Source organism: Silurus aristotelis, assembly GCF_946808225.1.
Source record: "Silurus aristotelis genome assembly, chromosome: 1".
Lineage (NCBI taxonomy): Eukaryota > Metazoa > Chordata > Actinopteri > Siluriformes > Siluridae > Silurus > Silurus aristotelis.
Window position 1 is genome coordinate 21,039,359 of NC_139574.1, and position 7,604 is coordinate 21,046,962.

General features: G+C 36.3%; 1 long non-coding RNA gene across 1 annotated transcript; it reads right to left on the minus strand.

Moving 5' to 3' along the window:
- Positions 1-4,245: 4,245 nt before the first annotated feature.
- Positions 4,246-7,604, minus strand: LOC310732234. Its single transcript, XR_014535413.1, has 4 exons — positions 7,250-7,604; positions 6,312-6,392; positions 5,102-5,241; positions 4,246-4,417 (listed from the first exon to the last, which is right to left on the minus strand). It is a non-coding gene; the product is annotated as an uncharacterized lncRNA (long non-coding RNA).

Consider the following 7,604-nt stretch of genomic DNA (forward strand, 5'->3'; position numbering starts at 1 on the left):
GAGGGCTGCAGTGATGGTTGACTTTCTACAACTTTCTCCCATCTCCTGACTGCATCTCTGGAGCTCAGCCACAGTGATCTTTGGGTTCTTCTTTACCTCTCTCACCAAGGCTCTTCTCCCCCGATAGCTCAGTTTGGCCGGACGGCCAGCTCTAGGAAGGGTTCTGGTCGTCCCAAACGTCTTCCATTTGAGGATTATGGAGGCCACTGTGCTCTTAGGAACCTTAAGTGCAGCAGAAATCTTTTTGTAACCTTGGCCAGATCTGTGCCTTGCCACAATTCTGTCTCTGAGCTCTTCAGGCAGTTCCTTTGACCTCATTATTCTCATTTGCTCTGACATGCATTGTGATCTGGAAGGTCTTATATAGACAGGTGTGTGGCTTTCCTAATCAAGTCCAATCAGTATAATCAAACACAGCTGGACTCAAATGAAGGTGTAGAACGATCTCAAGGATGATCAGAAGAAATGGAAAGCACCTGAGTTAAATATATGAGTGTCACAGCAAAGGGTCTGAATACTTAGGACCATGTGATATTTTAGTTTTTCTTTTTTAATAAATCTGCAACAATGTCAACAATTCTGTGTTTTTCTGATAATATGGGGAGCTGTGTGTACATTCATGAGGAAGAAGAATGAACTTAAATGATTTTAGCAAATGGCTGCAATATAACAAAGAGTGAAAAATTTAAGGGGGTCTGAATACTTTCCGTACCCACTGTATATCTCCAAAATATAAAAATCATTAATCATAATTTAACTATATTATATACGTACAGTCACTGAAATAAATGTGAATGTTGAGTTGGCATTAAAGCTAAAGTAACTCAGACAATAATTCTGTACAACTGTGGTGAGCAGAAAAGCAACTCAGAATGCACATTTTGTTCTGATGATTTTGGATTTCTGATGAGGCACAGATGGTAGGGTCAGAATTTGGCGTCTTCCAGTATGATAATGCAGCACCACATAAACATAACCCTTTGCTCCATACCATAGTCTCAGCCTTAATGACCTTGAATATTATAAAATTGTTAATGTTTATTTTCATCATATTGACTCAACACTTAACTAATAATCAGTGTAAATGTTTCTGTTTTCTGAAGAGAAAGATTTCAACTTCCTGTTCACAGAGCAGACTACTTTATTGATAGAACGCATGCGCAGACAACATGCTTTGTGGGCTTCAGTTTAGTTCTGTGTTGAGGAGCCTGATGACTTGCGGGGAAAAACTGTTGCACAGTCTGGATGTGACGGCCCAAATGCTTCGGAACCGCTTTCCTGATGGCAGGAGGGTGAAGAGTGTGTGTACTGGTGGACAGTAATGAAGTAAATGTAATTCGTTACTGTCCTTAAGTAGTTTTTTTCTCGTATCTGTACTTTACTCAACGGTTACCATTCCGGCAGACTTGTACTTTTACTTCACTACATTTCATAGTCAACTGTTTTACTTTTTACTCAAATACATTTTGCAAAATCAGTCGTTCCTTTTTATTTATGAGTGAATAAAAACGTAACTGGTCAAGCGTGCAGCGAGCCACCAATCAGAGTAGAGAGCGCGCTGTTTTAAACTTGTTTTGATTGCCACTTGGCAGTGGTGGATTTAGGCAACATGTGAACCTTTCTGGGGGGCTGCACAGGGCTTCCACGTAAAAAAAATAATCAATAATTGTTTTGTTTTGGTTTTGAGGCTTTTTTTATCACTCATGTTGCGTCAATGATTATATAATCTAATACAATTAATGAAACAGGCTAATAACTGTATATCACTTAGGTTATGCTGTGGTGACTGCTATGCTTTTATGCATATCGCAACAATATGTTTTGCTGCATAACTGATTTATAGCATTTATTTATTTGGTTACCCTTAACTGAGGTGATTTCAGAAAGGTTTTCTGTGGTTGTACTGAGAAGGTCCTGAACTGAGTTCAGTAAGGGTGGATCTCTAGTGCAGCTTAAAAGGCATATTTAAAAAAGATATATATTTTATGGATATAGATGTTGTATGTATCTTTTGGCTACAATTAGCCAAGGAACTGTATGTATTCTTGGGTCTAAGAGTTTGATCAATTTTGCACAATGACATGAAATGAATTGAGCAATAAAGGCATTTAGGGTGATATTTCTACATTTTACAAATTTTTCTACAAATTTGTGGACTGCTATGAAAATATTTCTTACTCATCCAGTGATGGTAGCTGAAGTGGAGAGGAGCTTTTCAAAGCTGAAATTGATTAATGAGGAAGACGTTGGGTCATGGCGTGGTTCACCCAGGACGTCATTCAAGCTAGAACCACCACTACCGCTTGGTGGTACCTACTTAGCACGAACATACAGTTCAGTCCTCTGAAGGATCTTTTTAAAGAAAACATAGTGAATATAAAAATTACAGTTGAATACAATGATTTTCTGGCTTGCAGCTGTACTTTACAATGTCAAGTGTACTTATGTCTTATTACATTTGTTATACAACAACATTTTACAAAACATGATACAATTACATCCCAGGTTTAGTCTCAAGTCTCAGATTTTTGTATATTTTGGGTTTCTAAACATGTCATCCAAGTGGGTTTCTTCCATATTCTCTTGTTTACCAAAACATACTGATAGGTAGAATGATAAATTGCCCCTGGACTGGTATATTCTGACCTCAGTATTAGAATGGCATCTCACTGACCAATGACATCTTACAGACAGGCATAACATTATAACCACCTGTTTAATATTGTGCTGGTCCCCCTTTTGCTGTAAAAACAGTCCTTACCAGTGTTGTGCCAGTTACTAAGAAATAATTCCTTAATTCAAAAAGTTACAATTAACTTTTTATTTTACAGTTAATTAATTAATTACAGTATTAGTTACTGTAAAAAAAAAACTGCGTTACAGTAATGCGTTATTGCCCAACACTGGTCCTGACCTGTTGAGCATTAACAGGAATTTTTTTTTTTAGCTAGAGTAAGTCATCTGTTGGATCTGACCACACAGGCCAGCGTTCACGCCCCATACAGAGCTCTACCCATCCAGAGTCATCATGAGGTTGCTCCAGCATCAGTTGTGTCCCACCTCATAAAGATTATAGGCCTTTAAAGAGTAGAAGCCGAGCCCGCAAACATCCTGAACCATCTACAGATGTACCAGCCTCCTTGAGATCCCACATCATGATCTTTGACATTGGACTTCTTTGAACATTTAAAGGCTCCGGCATAGAGGAGCTGGTGTTGGATCTGTGATGATCTCAGTTGTTTAACTATTTTATGAGTTGCTCTGTAGCTCCTGGTTCCACAACATCAACTGACTGTATAAGATTGTAGAAAGTGCATTGCTCATAATCACACACTCCAGTGCTCATGGTCGTTCTTTCTCTCTGGTGTTTTGTATTCATTCATTCATTCATTTTCCCCCGCTTATCCGTAATTCGGGTTGCGGGGGCAGCAGTCTAAGCAGGCCTTACGGTCCCTCCTGCAGGTGGTGAGCCCACAGGAAGGCGGCCCCACGTCACTCCGACGTCACGGACCTTGATATTTCCCTCGTAAGGGACCCCCAGAGCATAGAGGGTTAAGGGCCTTGCTCAAGGGCCCAAGAGTGGCAGCTTGGCGATACCGGAGCTTGAACCCCAGACCTTCCGATCGGCAACCCAGCGCCTTAACCGCTGGAGCCACCACTCCCCCGGTGTTTTGGATTGTTTTAAGATTTATAATCACAATCTTGATATCACCCAAATGACGATGGGTTCCCCTTTTGAGTCTGGTTCCTCTCAAGGTTTCTTCCTCATACGATCTAAGGGAGTTTTTTCTTGCCACAGTTGCTTGCTCATCAGGGATAAACACGCATCATTCACTCATATAAAATTTTACATTCTGTAAAGCTGCTTTGAGGCAATGGCCATTGTAAAAAGTGTTATAGAAATAAACTCGAACTTGAACATGAATCAGTGAGCCTTGGCCGCCCATGACCCTGTTGCCAAGTTTACTACTTTTTCTTCGTTGGACCACTTTTGATAGATAATGCTCGCTGCAGACTGGGAACATCCCACAAGAGCTGTTTTGGAGATGCCATATTAGAAAGGTACAATCAAATATACACATAAAACACTTCTATAAATAAATAGATAATACTTTTTTTTTTTTTTTTGTTAAAAGCATTTATTTACTTGTATATTTCTATTATCACAAAGACATAAATTAAAGCAGAAGATTAAAATCTTTATGAAAATCAAATGAATAAAAAATAAAAAGTATAGACAAGCAATTAAGCAGTAAATGTTAAGACCCAAAAAGATATTTATTATACTTTTACATTTCCCTTTAAGAAATTAATCATCTCTTTGAGTTCTTTGTTCTGCATTGTCAGCATGGCGACTTGGTCTTCTAAGCTTTTTATATACTCTTTTTTTCTGCGTCGACTTTCTTTAGCCGCATACCTGCAAAAAGCACAAGTGACAAAGGTAAAATAGCACATTCATCTTTCAATGCAGCAAATCAGTTCTGTAAGACAACCACTTTGCACACACACACACACACACACACACACACACACACACACACACACACACACACACACAATTTTCTATCTTTTGTATCTTCTAAAAATACACAGTACTTTAAAACCAATTTACTTAGGAGGGAGATTTACTTCAGATTTTACCCCTTTTATTTTAATTTTCATTGACTTATAGAGCATTTTCTAGGCACCTCGGGCAAATTATAATAATTGTTTAAATATATTTTAACTAAGTAAAATAAACCCTAGCCTCTGACAGGAATTTAAAAACTTTACAATATTGTACAATATATCCAATTTCAGTGGATCAGTCAATTATGTGGAAGCAGCAGAATGCATAATGTCTTCTATATACAGATGATTCTGTTAATGCCCATAACAAACTTTAACTGTGATCTCAGTGAACTTTACAGTGGCTTCGACTTTTGTCTCTAGCAAGCTGGTTGGAGGTCAGGGTTTATTTTTCTTTTCTTGGCTCACAGGAGTGGATCCTATGTGATCTGCTTTAATTGTTTATCTGCCTCAATATGATTAAGCAAAGCCTTCTTGGCAGGTTCAAAACAGTATTTTGATTTTGTTGCTAAGACTAGTACTCGAGTCTTACCTGTTCTTCATCAGGCGGAGCTCCCTCTTATGTGAATCCTTCTCACAAGGTTGCTGAGAGTGGTGCAGAGGGGCTGGTGAGCTCGCCATCACTGCATCCTTTTGCAGGCTGGTGTTGGTAGAACACATCTCATATGCTGCCTAAAAACACATTTAATGCTTTATGAGTTTTTCTTTTGTTGAATCACAAAATACAAAATACTTTCACCTGATAAAATGTACACAAAATGTAGTAATGATTCAAATTTATAATTAATTGTTGGCCTATTCGAACATGAAAATGCATGACCAGAGCAAAACCAATTAAAATTAAATTAAAATTTTCTAAATTAAAATTACATTTCTGCATTTCTAAATCTAAAGCTTCACAAATAATTACATCTGTATTCTTTATCAGTTTTATTCACCACTATTTAAAAATGTCTCTATTAATTCTTTTTACATGCACATTAATTTATTTTCGTGTGGAGTAAATCTGGTGTTAAGTCTCAGAAATTGGCACATAAAATGTTTTGCAGTCTCTCCATATTTCACTATGGGTGAGTTGAATTAATCAGTTGCTCAAAAATTTTGCGATTTATTTTCAAGTCAAAGCCTCATTTCACAATACAGCACGAGACGGTACTTCAGACAAAAGTCTGTGGACACCTGACCATAACGCATAACAAAACATTATGTATTATTGAACTACAGATTTAGTCTCTTTTGCTGGTATCATTTCCACTCATCTGTTAATGCTTTCCATTAAATTTTGGAGCATACTGGTGGGAAATTGTACTCATTTATCCACAAGAGACTGGGGTGTAGTTAGTTGTCTGGTTAATTCCAATTCGTTTATGGATACCACATACAAAGACACTGTGTGCTTCAAACATTGTGGCAAAAGTTGGGTGAAAAAGCACATTTGGATGTTATGATCAGGTGATCAAGAATCCTAGGATTTTTCTGACATTAAAAAATGGTATCTGATATCCTAAAATGACCTGAGTAATTAAGATTAACGTGAAAGCAGGTTACCCTGGAAACCACAAAGTCTGAAGTTATTCATAGGAAAGAACAGAAAATATACCTGATTGCCTATTGAACTTGTAGGTTTCAGGTAGAAGAAAAAGCTTCATGTTAAAGCGACCTAAATATTTAGTTTGTAGAGTGAAAATTTGCCAATATTTGACTTCCATGTCAAACTGCAATAAGTGTTTGGTTTGAATTACCTGATGATCTTGAGCGATGGCAGACTGACTTTCTATACAAATTTGTTCACTAGAAATATTTAAATTCATCGAGGTATTCTTCTATAATAAAAGAGAAGACAAGAAACATTATTATTATATTATTGTGTGACAAGTTTGTTTGCATGTACATATAATGTAAACTAAACTGATTGATACATCTGTGTGTGTGTGTGTGTGTGTGTGTGTGTGTGTGTGTGTGTGTGTGTGTGTGTGTGTGTCAGAATTGACTTGATATTTAAAAGCTTTGTAAGAAAAAGTAAAATAGAGTAAATTAAAAGTAAAACAAATAAAGCTCATGTATAATAAAGTATTGTCTAACACAGTATATCACTAATAGAGAAGTGATTGGTAACAGTAGCTAAATTGGCAAGCTAGCTTAGTATTGTGATATAAATTCTACTAAATTAACACTGGCAAAAAAAAAAAAGCTTTTTGTAAATTGTTATTCATCGTGTTAAAAGTAAACATTATTCATAATAAAACAGAGATTCAAAACCAAATTTGACTAAACACCTGTTAGAAGAGTGTGTATATATATAAAATATAAGATACAGTTCATATTATTATGAAAAAACTCATGGGGGAAAAAAGGACGTTAGACACCTTACCATAAGTGTGATACTGTAAAAGATTAGTAAAATTAACAATACCCTCTGGTCATTACATTTAAATTTGTTTGGGGTTTTTTAACGGTCCAGGACCACATTAAAAAATAAAAAAATATATAAAAAGTCATTTTCCCGTTTCTTAATGGATGCACGCAAAAGAAATTCAGAGAGAAACTAAAACATAAAAAATAAGATTTTTAATTTATGATACAGTAAAGTGACTTTTTATGCAACCAGGGGAACGCATCAAAATGAGTAGCTAGATACTGCATGTAACGCCCAAACAGGTTCATCAGGATTTAACCTCACCTTAGAATATCAGATGTTACCAGTGGTGAAAAGGGAATTTTCCTAAGTATGAGAAAAATCTTGTACGTGACACAATGGATTGTTCAGCAAGAAATATAAGATTTTGTTTGCCGAACGCTATTATATAGTTTGTGTAAGCTCCGCCCACTTAAACTACTGTGACGTTTACAATTCTAAAATGTAAACAGTAACAAATGCTAAGATAGTCTAGCTAAAACAAAACAGTTACGATATTTCTAAAATTCTAAAAACTACAATTAGACGATAACGTGAAATTACTGGAACCCTTAAATCGAATTTGAGGCAAAACCTTTTTATTTAGAACAATAAATATGAACAGGTGTTGTGCCTAATT